Source organism: Lycorma delicatula, chromosome 5, assembly GCF_047948215.1.
Source record: "Lycorma delicatula isolate Av1 chromosome 5, ASM4794821v1, whole genome shotgun sequence".
Lineage (NCBI taxonomy): Eukaryota > Metazoa > Arthropoda > Insecta > Hemiptera > Fulgoridae > Lycorma > Lycorma delicatula.
The window spans coordinates 61,018,621-61,032,763 of record NC_134459.1 but is presented as its reverse complement, the minus strand read 5'-3'; the positions used below and the strand labels follow the sequence as shown (position 1 = coordinate 61,032,763).

General features: G+C 26.5%; 1 long non-coding RNA gene across 1 annotated transcript in view; it reads left to right on the top strand.

The window, feature by feature from the left end:
* Positions 1 to 14,143, top strand: part of LOC142324441 (uncharacterized) — a 123,991-nt gene that overhangs the window by 81,661 nt on the left and 28,187 nt on the right. The window contains exon 3 of the long non-coding RNA XR_012756289.1: positions 2,191 to 2,341. This is a non-coding gene — a long non-coding RNA (uncharacterized LOC142324441). The remainder of the gene's footprint in view (positions 1 to 2,190; positions 2,342 to 14,143) is intronic.

The window sequence follows — 14,143 nt, the reverse complement described above, 5'->3', positions numbered from 1 at the left end:
TCTGAAGAAAATCGATATTGATTTTTTTTGCCATATCCCCATACCCTCTTAACGAATTTTGAAAAGAATTAATATGATAAATGACCCGTATGTTGAAATATTTAAGCCAAATTTGAAGAAACTCGGTTCGGTCATTCCTGAGATATTAAGCCAAAAGCAGTGCGACACACATACTTGCATACGTACGCGCATATAGTGGAACGAAGAAATTTTTTTTAATGAAACCGAAATGATTCTATAATACATTACATAAAAAATGTATTTAGTGAATTGAAGGGCCAACATTTTTTTTTTATATATAAAGCTATTGAATAAACAAATTTCCTTTTATAAAAAGGACCTCTATGTAATTGCATTCATTTTACAGAAAAACATCTATTTTTTATGAAAATGATTTTTTTATTGGTATATTATCCAAAAAAAAAAAATGTATAAAAATATTTGCGTGAAAAGCAACATAATTACATTCTTTGTTTCAAAAACAAAAAAAATAAAAAATAGCCCTGAAGCAATGCAGGTTTTTTGAACGAAAAACCCGATGTATATAGAAAAAACTTTTTAAATCTGAACAGAACAATAAATATAAAATTATTCCTATGTAAAGCTTAGCAAAAAAAAATCTTAAAAAAAAAACTTTTTATGGAAGGAAATTTATTTGGACCTTAAAACTTAAAGATTTGCAAAAAAGCGATACCCCAATTTTGTTATGATCACCATACTTTCTCCTTTAATAAAGATATCCTAGTTACAGTCGCCGGATAAGAAACAGTATGCAAATTCGTGTAACTGTGATGTCATAACTGTAATGGCACTTAAATAAGTGTCATAAACTGACACTTAAAAATTTTCTCGAAAACAACTACCCATTTTCATGAATGGTAGTATTCCTTTTTCAGATACAATAGAACAGAGTGATTGGCTTTTTTCACGAATCGATTCGTATGATATTTGGAAATTCCAAGACATCTATTGCAGTTTTTTTTTTTGTCTAGGCCCAGGAAGCAACTACTTCTTTTGTTTGTTCATGTAATGAGTGTACCTGTCGTTTTATGTCTGAATCGGTAAGCCAGGATATGTTATTAATCCCAACAACATAACGGCTATGGTGGGTAGTACCGAGATGCCTTTACAGTTCACTTGGTTTAATCGGACCTCGAAGTATCAATCTCCAACATAAGAAGACGTACATTACCTTTCTTCACGAACTGATATCTTATTGTATATCAGCATGCAAAGCCCCCTGATATTCAATTCTATAAGTCGGTTTGCTCACTACAGGTACAGGTTGATTCACGAAGAATATAACAAACTTTCCCGATATATTCTACTGGTGAAAATAAAGAAGAAACTTCATATAACTATAGGTTCGGGAAAGCTTCGTTAGCGAGTGTCGGCTGGCGAAATATTTCGCCCTGATTTCTGCGTCTTCGGGAAAATTAAGTCAGACTGTAATTCTCGGACTCAATTTAAGGGATAAATATAGTGATTTTATATGAAATCTGACCTAAACAATTGGAAAAACGCCCCATAACTGTATTTCTAGTACTTTCTGAGAAATCTAGGGTAAAATACAAAAGATTTGGGTAAAAAAAAAACTGTTTTAGGTTTAGAGTGAAATAACTTTGTTAGTGGGTAATAAAGACATAAAAGGTTTAAACAAAACTTGTAGATAATCTAATTATGAGTAAAATTTCAGGAATAAAGTGCACAGAAAGTAAATACAAACATGAGAATATTGAAGTTTTTAAAAATAAAGCATATGAAAGTTAAATGAATCATTCTGCACATAACATTGTTATCAGAAAAAGTATCTCTCTGTATTTAAGCAGTTTTATACGCAAAAGCGTATAAAAATTCTAGCAAGAGATGGTAATAATTGTTACTTGAAAGAAAATGAATTAATGTTATATTAATGTTCTCTGTTTTCTTAATAAACGATTTGTTATACAAGCAGCACATGCTCAGTTTGTCAGAATAAATACAAATAACAGCAAATTTAATAAAAGTTTTGATCATAAATCTGGGCAGGAACCTCCTGAAGCAACTAACTCAAAAAATACTGTCTATATTTAAATTTGTCAGACCCATCACTAGAAGAGTTCAATATTGGATTAATACAGTTGTTTGTAAATATTTTTTTTTATTTTATTAGTTATAGTATTTTAATGCGAATTGTATTCTTTTTTTCAGATCCATTATGAGCATACATTACATGAAGCCTTGTTAAAACTAAGATATTCAATGTAATATACGAAATTTGTGATGTGTAATCTTATAACTTATTCTGGTATAAGGTCATCTAAAATCTCTTCCATTTTTTACATCACTTTCTTAATAAAAGGTATTAACATTATGTGAAATTTATACATATTCTGTTCATAAAAGGTTTCTTTTTACTGGAATTAACTTTTATATTAATGATTATTTTTATATGTATGTTAGATAAATGTAATTTGAAAAAGGTACATTGTTGCCAATTAATACTAGGAAAAAATCGGGCCTATGGCCCGCCGCTAAAATGTATGTTACATGGTTTATGTTTCATTACACATGATTTTATTAAATGTTTTTGCCAAATGTGACAAAATAACGTTCATGAATTTAGCGTACTAACAACAACAAAAACGTTTACAACGAAAAGCTTCAAAATACAGAATATTTAATTTTTTAACACAGCTTTAACCCCAATTTTTCCTTTTTTACTCCCAAAACACCAATTTAAGTTTAGATAAATCGTTCATATCAAGAAGTATAAATCGTTCGAACGAATGAATCGTTCGTGCGATGCGCGCAACCACCCCGCGCACCGGCACCACCATTGGTCCGCTCTGCGCCAATAGCGGCTAAAATAAAAATGTGCGCACATACAACCAACAAACAGACCCACGTACCCTCCTTTTTTATTGGAAATATTTTGCAGTATATTTTTTATAACAGAGGCCAGAAAATAGAGTATTTACTGTCGGTAAAAACAAAAGCATTTCTTCTGGATTTTTATAATTTTCGTTGTTTTAGTCCAAAATCATTAAATAAACATTTGTTTAAAAAAATGAATACATATACATCTGTTTTAGTAGGTATTTTGCAATAAATTTAGTTTATATCTAGATAAGATGTAGTTTATATGTAAATAAACCGTTTTATCTACATTCATGATATATTGTTTAGTACTTTGTGTAGTAAGAGATTGATTATGTTAATCTTGTTTTATTCAGTTGAACGGTATAATGGTTGTTGAGGGGCTGCTAGATTTGTAATTGAGTTAAAAGTTACTGCAAATTTTACAAGTGCGTTTTATTTTAATCTATCAAAAATTAAATCATTTATATTATTTTTAAAGTATTTCATAAATTATTTCCATCTCAAATAATTTTTTCAAATACTTTAAATTTGAAAAAAAAACACAAATAATCAGTGTTATTAATTTTTTTTTTTTAAATAATGCATAAATCAGTATGGTTTAAAGCAATATTATCTAAGTCTAATTTCACCTAAGACCTAATTTACTTAAATCTAATTCATCCAAGACTGATATCACAAAATTTTCCTTTTCTTTCTATTCTTCTTTTTTATAATTATTACACAGTGTCAAACATTTTTTTTTTTTACTTTAAGAACGTTCAGAGCTGGTCTAATATTAATTGTTCGTTAACCCATTTTATAAACTACGTAAAAATTTCCACCAAATAAAATCACAAGTTTTTCACTTATTAATGTTTAAAAAGTATCATTCTACTAACATGCTGACACGATTATGCTGCCAGTTTTGTATGTCTGTGTACATACCAGTAGTTAGAAATGATGAGGAAGAGTCTCCATTATTTAAAAAAATATTTTCAACAAAGTTGTTGAAAATTCATTTTAAATATTAAATGAAATTATTAATTAAATTAACAATTAATATAATCCACCTTACCAGCAAGTTGATATCTCTCTAAATCTTTTGGCTTTCTTGGAAGCCATCATCATCATTTTTAAATTTTAACTATGATTCTTTAAACTTTGACTTTAATGCATTAATTTTAACTCCTGATTATGGCTTCCAAGTAAGCCGAAAGATCTAAAGAACATATCAACATGCTGATGAGAAGGATTATATTAATTGTTAATTTATTTATTTAACATATCAGCAGTACCATGATTGAGAAGTTATTAATATTTTTATTAAAATAAATATCAAGCAAGAAAATGGTAAAAAAATCGTCTGATTAAGAGACGGCTGCATCGTTTGACGTATTTTTGAAATACCAAATATAATTTGGTATTTAGATACAAACCAAATACATGTATGGATTTCATTAAAACAAATATTACGTTCACTAATGACTTATTCTTATAATTTATTTTTACATGTATAAATACGAAAGCCCCATAAATATTTTAGTGTCAATACTGGACAGCTACGCGTCTCGTCTAGAAAATAATAAGGGTGAAAGTTGCACTGCCGGATCTTAGTAGCAGTCTTCAAGGCTAAAACTCTTTCCGACTATATGAGAAAATTGTATAAAATGCACTGATTTACACAAAAGTGATACATTATTTTTATTAACGTAAACTATCTGTCCTATAATTATTTTTTAAGACGGCTGTGACTCATTTAAAACATCTGTTGTACAAGAAGTGTAATTAGTGATATCTTTTCATGAGAGTAATGGTGTTTTATTACGTAGTCAGTCCTTATGGTAAACAAGATTGAAGGTGAAATTTATAAGAATGAATATCATTTACTTTTCGGTTTCCTGTAGTGATATGCATCAAAGGTATTCTTAATTGCTAGTTTCATCATTATTTTATATTGGTCAGTTGTAGCATTATTGCATATAACTTGATACCATTCTGATATTGAAAGCATAATTTTCATAAAAGAATTTCAAGGAAATTAATTAAGTTAATTGATGAAAATATTTGATTCTAATGAGAAATAACTTAACTTTGTAGTACAGGTATAAAAATTTGCTTTATTAGTCAATAGAAATGTTGTATTATAGTTAGGTGGCATTAAGTCATGCTCTTCCACCATATTTTGATAATTATCGTACTAAGCCAATCCTCATTTTTCCTAATATCTCTCAAGAAATTTGTTATTCTTGGGATTGGCTAAACTATTATTAGCAGAACTGTTGTTTTGTGTTAGCCGACAATAGTTACGGTTAAAGATATTTTATTATATAAATTATTTATGAATACATATTCTTATGTCTTCATTAATAAATTAATACATTTGATGCTATTATATCCGATACATTATGAAATAAAATTAATTAAAATTGAAAATTGCTTATAATTATCGATTGAATCGTGAGAGAATAAAGAGAATGTTGATTGAATGAGTGAAAGTATAACTGTGAGAAGTGTGAAGTAGTTGGAGTGTTGCCCACAGGGTTTGTTGCCATCTCCAAATTGAAGGAATTCATTTTCTTACTATTTCTTTTTTCTTTCCGTTTTTGTAGAAGTGGAAAAAGGTTCGCCTAACAATCTAGCAATTTGTTACATTATTTCTTCTGGCTCTTATTTCTATTTATTTATATTTTATGCAACGTTTAATTTAATCCAGTCAAAAATAAATTATATATTTTTAAGGGTATTCACATTATTTGCTATTATTAATACTAGGGTAAATTTTTCTTTTTTCGTATTTATTAATTTTAAATGATTGATTTATAACTAATTAAATTATCCATTTCTTAAAAAATAATATATTTCCATCTGTATACATGCATATTCATACAATAGGTGTAAGAGAGAGATATTAATTACTTTTCGAAACCGGTTTAGTTATTTGCTAAACCGGAATAACTACTATTATTTCAAACCACGATGACCTTGTAAAATGTGGAGTGAAGTAGATTTCAGTTTTCTTCTTTAATGTGTTAATATATTTTTTCACATCAACAAGCCAACCGGATGATATTTAACCATACAAGTGTCACCGTCTCTCTAGAAAGTGTTATGAACATTATTATTTTCACAGGAAGCAATTTAAATTGGTCTCACGTTTATTTCAATTGTTTTAATTAGGTTACAGTATAAAAGGCTGGGATATTTAATGTAAATCAACAAGTAAATTAATAACATTTTCCTAAAAAAGAATTAAAAGAAAAACAAGGTAGATGATAGGGGGTACTTAATATTTTTTTCTAAGACGCAAAATTAAAATTATATAAAATTAATTATGTCTGAAGTCAAATAAATATAACGGGAAAATAGATTTAAAATATAGATTAAATGATTTTATCATATTATGCGTGCAAAAATTGTCATAAAATTAAAAAAAAATTATAATAATAATAATAAATATTATTAGAAAAATTTTTGATATGTATAAAAACAGTTTAAATATTGTAAATTTAAAACGGTGTTACAAAATCGCCCAATTTATTACCCACTCTGTGTTATTTTTTATTTCTACAAATTTTGTAAAATTTTTGGATCACCATTTATTAAAAAACAAATTCCTACATTTTTTTATTTAGCTAAAAACTCTGTTTATTAATTTTACCGTATTTTTACGTGATTCTCAAAGGCCAGATTATTTTTTTTCTTTTGCTTGTTAAGATAATCACATAGAATCTTAATAAATAAGTACATTGTAATATTTCCAGTATATTTTGTACAAATTAATCTTAAAAAATAATGTGTTTTAGGAAGAGCTGAAATTGCACATAGTAAAATATATTTAAAATCATATTAAAAAATTAATATAACAAAAAAATTATTATTTTTTTTTTATTTCCACATCGAAATTAGAACCTAATTTCGCGATCGTTTGTAGCTGCTAGCTGATTTAGATAAGCAGAAATTTTTTAACAATGCAAAAATTATTCGTTTAAAAATAATAAGCTTAAATAAATAATTTTCGATTAAAAACATTTTTAATAAATCACAAAACTATTAAAAAGTGTTATTTTTTCCTTTTTTATTAAAATAATATTTTAGAGGTGATAAACTTAATGGCAGTTAGTGCATCATTATAACGATAAAAAATAAATAAAATTACGCGGTCTCTACATTTAAATTTGTTTTCATCAAAATGTATGTAACAAAGTTTCAAAGTGAAAATTACTATTTTGGCCAACAGTGAAACAATTAATTAATTTTTATTTTTTTAAACTGTATCAGTGCACATTAATTGGTCAAAATGCATTTTGACGAAATTAAGATTTTTTTACTATGAAAATCTTCATATCTCCTAATAATTACAATTTTTTTTTTACAGAGAATTAAGTCTTGTGTTAATATATATATTTTTTTCCTAATGTTTACATTACTGTCTATTCAAATAGTGAACAATAAGCAACACCCTCACGACCCATATGAGATGATGATATGTATAACATTTTAATGAGATGTATTCTTGTACAGATTTAGGCCGACCATTCTTGAGACACGAAGTTAATTGAACCTCAACCACCAAAGTACACCGATATCCTTTTTTTAGTATTCAAATCCGTAAAAACAACTAACTTTTACTAGGATTTGAACGTCGGAACCTTCATCTTCGAAAATCAGCTCTTAAAAATTGATATGCGACGAGTTAACCACTAAACCTGTCGCTAGTGAGCTAGTTTATTTCTTAGTTCTCTATTATTTATATAAACTAAGTTTGAAGATAAACGTTTTTCAGGTTTTTTCCATTCTTTACTAAAGTCGTTGTAGGTATGCTTAAATTTCTTTCTTCGATTTTCAAGTCTATTTTCCTTAATAAAGCTGAATTTATATATATATATTCAACATACTAAAATATATTTAAAATCACATTAAAAAATTAATATAACAAAAAAATTATTTTTTATATTTCCACATCGAAATTAGCTTCTAATTTCGCGTTCGTTTGTAACTGCTAACTGATTTAGATAAGCAAAAATTTTTCAACAACATTGCCAAAATTATTCGGTTAAAAATAATAAGCTTTAATAATTTTCGATTAAAAACATTTTTAATAATCACAAAATTATTAAAAAGTGTTATTTTCTTCCTTTTTTATTAAAATAATATTTTAGAGGTGATAAACTTAATGGCAGTTAGTGCATCATTATAACGATAAAAAATAAATAAAATTACGCGGTCTCTACATTTAAATTCGTTTTCGTCAAAATGTATATTACAAAGTTTCAAAGTGAAAATTACTATTTTGGCCAACAGTGAAACAATTAATTAATTTTTATTTTTTTAAACTGCATCAGTTTACATTAATTAGTCAAAATGCATTTTTACGAAAATTTAGATTTTTTTATAATGAAAATCTCCATATCTCCTAATAAGTACAAATTTTTTTACAGAGAATTAAGTCTTATGTTAATACATATAAATATTTTTTTTTCGTAATGTTTACATTACAATCTATTCTATTTTATTTCAATTGTTTTAATTAGGTTACAGTATTAAAGGCTGGGATATTTAATGTAAATCAACAAATAAATTAATTACATTTTTAAAAAAAGAATTAAAAGAAAAACAAGATAGATGATAGGTGGGACTTAATATTTTTTTTCTAAGACGCAAAATTAAAATTATGTAAAATGAATTATGTCTGAAGTCAAATAAATATAACGGGAAAATAGATTTCAAATATAGATTAAATGATTTTATCATATTATGCGTGAAAAATTGTTATAAAATTAAAAAAAAAAAATAGTAATAGTAAATATTATTAGAAAAATTTATGAAAATATGTATAAAAACAGTTTAATTATTTTCAAGATCAATCACAGTCAAAAATTTATTATTTTGTTAAAAATTTTAATTTTGTTATTTATGAAGTATATATATATATATATATATATATATGAAGACATCTTCTATGTTGATGATATTTAACATAATACCAAGTAACTAACATTTAACGTTAGCGTTAAATGTTAGTTACTTGGTATTATGTTAAATATCATCAACACAGAAGATGTCTTCATATGCTTGATACTTTTTGTTTTGAAATAATTCCTGGTATAAGTAATTTTAGTCCAAAGATTTATGTTACGTTAATTAAATCAGAATAATTATTCGATTAAATTATTTTAAATTAATATCTTAACTAGAAATTTGCAAAGTATATCCTTACAGAACCCGTTATTCTGATTTTCACAATAAAGATGTTTGCCACAATCATTTAGTAGTACAGAGTATTTATGTAAATTTATTATTTGTTGTAGTCAACGGAAAAAAGAAAGGAAATATTAAAATCCACTCAAGATTCAAATATAAAAAGCATTTAGTATGTTATTTTTTATTTAAATAAAAAGTAAAAATTATGCCACATTTTTTCATTGAATAATAATTTCAAATTATAACTGTTACTTTTTATCAAGTTTTTGTTAACTTTGGTATAACTGTACGAATTTTTTCAAAGCCATTTATTTTGCTAGTTTAATTAAAACACCGATTTAAAAAATATATATATAATTTTGTAGTTTTCAAATCAAAATCTTATGTTAACACACTCTTCGTGTATGTCCTTTGAACGTCACTGAATATGTATCGATAATTTGAAAAAAAAATTAATTTTTAAAACATTACATTTTTTAAGCCCTTTTCAGCCCGCCCTTAGAAATAATACGATTTTATCGCCCTTCCCTTCCATAAGAATAATTTATTTATTTATTTATTTTGTAGATGTGCTGAAGTCTATAACCAACTATAATGTGGTATTTTAAATTTAAATTTCTATACTGAGTTTTAACATGGTAGTTTTTTTTAGTTTTACTTGAAAGCAATTATGGTCCAAGCTAATCGAGATAAATCGGGATTTTGTTGTAATAAATCGTAGATAAGTAACATGTTTTGAATGTGAAACACGGTTTAAGAATTGGTTAAACAAAATTTACGAAGTAAATATTTTAAAAGAAAATTTCAAGTAATGGTGATAGATTGTTTAAAACTTCTAGTTTTGGTAAAATACATTAATATCCCGTAAGCGGATGAGGTGTTTAACAATGTTCAAAACAGAGTTTAACTAGAGGTGTGTATAGCTGCGCGTACCCGTGGTAACGCGTACGAGCAAATACGAGTACGCACACGAGTTGCAGATGTGAAGAGCTCCCAAGTAACCTCATTTATTAGCTAGTTATCTGGCGCAGGGCTCACTTGGGAACGATGAGATTAGGCAACGTACCGAATATGTTCTGATAAACCAACCGAACCCCTTCCTACAAATGTACGTTGTAAGCTCCCTTCCCTTTTTTTGTATATACCCGTAAATTGTTTTTTACTTTTCCCTTTTCAGAAATACGTCAACGTATCAAACAAGTTATTTTCACCATGTGAATTATAAATTATTTTACTTTAAGTTTAAACTTTGTTGTCGGTATTGTAGTTACAAAGTAAAATATTTCCTTCCATTTACTCTTTTGCACGTAAATATTTTACACTAACACGGCATAGTATATTTGTCAAATTTTTGAGTAAAATAATTTAGTGTAAAAAATCTAATGAATTTTTAATGCTAAAATATTTTTATTTTAAATATGGGCAGGATGTTAATAAAAGAAGATTTAGTAAATAATTTTTTTTCATTATTGGAGAGGAAAAAATAATTAAAAATTAATTTACTTATCAAATAAATGCATTCTTCATCTTTTAATTTATATAATTTAAGGTATTATTTAATAAAAAAAATAATCCCTTTCGGCATGTCGGTATGCAAGGTCATCTTGCATACTTTTCATTCTTTATTAATTTGTATTTAATTTTTAACGCTATATATAAATCTATGAGTAATTCAACAATAGATGAATTGATTTCACAAGATAAATCAGTACCCATCAATATCAGGGGATGTAGGTAGTAAAATGATTTTTTTAATTTTAAGGGAAAAATTTGATTTGTGTTAAAAAGAAAATTTATGTATTTTAGAAGGGAAATATGAACTATCCACAAGGAACAAAAATAGATAAATATTTAATGAGGTAAATTTTATCGGTGCTAAGTAGGGAATAAAAAAAAATCTCCACCTTAAAGTTAAGGAAAACTTCAAATTTACTCAATACGACAATGGTTGCATGTGAAAAAAGTTTCACATGTTTAGCAAACGACAAGCCTCATCTTAAAATTCTAGCAATATTTTGGGTCATCCCTTGCCGTAAGGGTTGGTCATATCAAAAATTGTTTCAGACAAAGGTTTTAAGTAATGTTTACAGGAGAACGACCACTTTAAACCGATTCGATACTGTGCCTATTAAGGGAGGTATGAATTTTTTTGTCTTCGAAACCCCACTTTTCCCCACTAAGCCAGTGGTTAGTGATATCAAAAACTTAACTTAGATAAGTTTTAGGTCCTTATTCAAAAAATAGTAAAAACTTTAAACGAATTCAATATTTTACTTAATAAGAAGGTTATAGCAATATTTTTTTTTTTTTTTTTTAAAGCCACCCCATTTCCATCCGCATGGTTCGATTTTGGCTGTTAACGAATTCCATCGAGATTTTGGGTTGAGTTATTTTTAGGAAATAATTTGAAAGTGATTGGCGCAAAATTATGGCAGTTGTCGTGTCCACAAAATAGGAAAATATATATGTATATAAATATATATTTAAACTTTTCAGTTGACGGTGGTTTTGAGGTCTGGGGATGTGAAACGTGAAGATACGTCGAAATTTACCGGAAGTCGAATCATGGTACCTATTACAATAGGTAGATTTCTTATAAAATATACCTAAAATTGCATCACAAAGATTTTGGAAGTTGCGTATTGATTATTAATTATTGAGACTTTTCTTATTGATTTAACGACTTAAAAATAATTTTTTATGCATCTTTAAAAACGCATACTACTTAAATATATAATTTAGTTATTTCTTACGTAAATCTACATTCGATGATTTTTTACTTCCTTGTACGAAGTAAAGGAAGTATTGTGATCGCGAAAAATTTCAGTTTTCAGATTTTATTAGAAATATCCTTTTTGACCATCCTGAATCCATTTCGACTAGTCTTTTTGACGTCTGTACGTACATATGTATGTATGTATGTATGTACGTACGTACGTCCGTATGTATCTCGCATAACTCAAAAACGATTTGCCGTAGAATGTTGACGTTTTGGATTTAGGACTTTGAAACATCTAGTTGTGCACCTCCCGTTTTTTCTCCAATCGACTAAACCAAGTGTCCAAAAAAGCTTAAAATAAAAAAAATTGGATTTTGGAATTTTTCTTAACTGTAGTAATCAGCCCTCGTTGAGAGATTATCAACGTTATATCATAAGTGGTACTTATTTCCATTGGTTCTAGAGTTATCGCCAAATAAAATTTTAATTAATGAAATATTTAGATCTTATAAGGGGAAGGCACATCGGTTCAAATGTGACTTCATTTGCTTTTTTTTTACTTTTTTTTTAATTTAAATGTATTTTATTTATTAATAATTATTAACCTCTGATTGTAAAAAAAACTTTTATAATAAATAATAATTCAATAATAACAATAAAAAAAAAAAATAAATAAGAAAAAAATCAGATAGTTATTAGTGAAATAAAATTGTATATACTTTTAATAATCTGTATATGTAATTTAATAGGCGTACAAGGAAGTCGTGTGATGTTTACATCAGATTTCGTGAAACATCTAATTATTTAATATTTAAAATTATAATTTAGAATCGTATTATTTTTAGATTTTCTTAGCAAAATCTTCTAAAAATTGTACATTTAATTTTTTTTAAAATCATTTTATTTAATTATTTGACTGAAAAATAAGTTCATTTTTGAATTGTATTCAATTTAAAGTGATTGTTGAAAACTTTTTTTCACTTGTGCGTAATATGCTTCTTACAACTGTTAGCGACTCTCGTCGTGTAAAGTCGATGCACTTCATCGTCCTACTTAATGCATCATTAACATTTACGCAAAACGATACGTTTTAACAGTTTCTTATTTATTTAAACGCCTTAAATTTTCATCAAATGGACTTAATTCAGTGATTGCCGTTTTTTTTTTTAAATTCCTCTGGTCGTCCCAGAAAAAGTTTTACGCGGTAACTTAAACAGAAGTTTTTTAAACAAAATATTATACTGCTACTACGAATATTTGAAGACATTTGCATTTGTTTGTCATAATTGTTTTGTATTGTATTGTTATATCGTAATGGTAAATAGCTTGGTACGTATTCAAAATATTTTCGTGCGAGCATCAAAGAAAATTAGTTGGCAATCTTTCCTTATTTTTTTTTAAATTTAGATGCAAGTTTGTATCCTTTTTGTTTTTATCAAAGATTTTTAATTATTCTTAATGCGTTTTTCTTAGTTTATCCATTATTTAAATAAAAATTAAGCTAAAATATAAGAATTAAAATAAACTTAAAAAAAAATGAGTAAAACCGACACCAAAAAACTACCCTAAAAAGAAGAATAAAGTTTTATAATTATTCTTCAACATGTTAAGGTCACTGCTAATTTTGAAGCAACCAACGATTTCACGCTCTTCATTTTTAACCGACTTATATATTAAAAATTTAAATTATTTTTAAAAAAAACTTTTTTTACTGTTTAATACTTTTTGAAAGTTTAATTATTTTTATGACATTTATTTTTCTATTTCACTTGATGACTATTATTTCATTTTATTGTAAGCTATTTTGAAGCTTAAATATGAGAAATATGCTTAAGAGTAAGTAATCTGTTTGGAATATTATGTTAAAAATTACTTTTAATTTTACTATAGATTTTATTTTTTCTTATCTTTATATGACTTATCTCAAAATTACTACGCGTATATAAAAAGTGAATTTTTTGAGCATTGTAGAAAAGTCTGTTTTAAATCTAAAAAAAATATGCACTGTTTAATGTTATAAAAGATCATGTAGATTGCGAACAGGTTAGAAAGGTTATTATTTGTGACTAATGAATAATCAAAAAATCTATTATCCTTGGAAGGTTTCTTTAGAAACATGACGCATTTTATCGTCATGATTCATCCGGATTTCTGTTCACCCAAGACCAAGAGATGTAACTAGCAATAAGAAAAATTAATTCAACGAATCTCCTTTATAATTTTTAAAATAAAAGATGGAGTCTACTCTGAAACTACGTACTTTATCAGTAGAAAGCATAAAAATTTGATTAGTTTTTAACTCGCTATTTTTTTAACTAACTGATGTGTAATATGCATAATAAAAAACAATCTAGTCATCACTTTCCAGCTATTAATGAAGAA